Raw genomic sequence first — 373 nt, 5'->3', positions numbered from 1 at the left:
AAGCTGTGTTAAATAAAAAGATGTGTTTATTGCCACACTCCACAGATGGAATCTGTGGATCAAAAAATAGCAGCCACTGTATGTCTTTGATTACAAACACGGATATTTCTAAGACTCACGGAAAATTTTAAATCAATGAAACGACTGATTACAGGTCCGGATATTATCTGTGGAGTGTAGCAATAGCAGCATCATAAATAAAAACTTGAACTTGTTTTAATTAAAGGGGAAAAAACTTACACTCAAACTATTTTATAACATATATTTTTTAATTTACAAAAACTCAATTTATCGCAATGCCATTGGATGTACAATATTTTTGGTTAATCCTTGAGGCGTATAAACAAACAAATTCGATGGTTTTCCAACTCTG

The sequence above is a fragment of the Pseudomyrmex gracilis genome, unplaced genomic scaffold, assembly GCF_002006095.1.
Source record: "Pseudomyrmex gracilis isolate BER0280 unplaced genomic scaffold, ASM200609v1 scaffold_433, whole genome shotgun sequence".
Taxonomy (NCBI): domain Eukaryota; kingdom Metazoa; phylum Arthropoda; class Insecta; order Hymenoptera; family Formicidae; genus Pseudomyrmex; species Pseudomyrmex gracilis.
Note: the sequence above shows the minus strand (reverse complement) of the source record.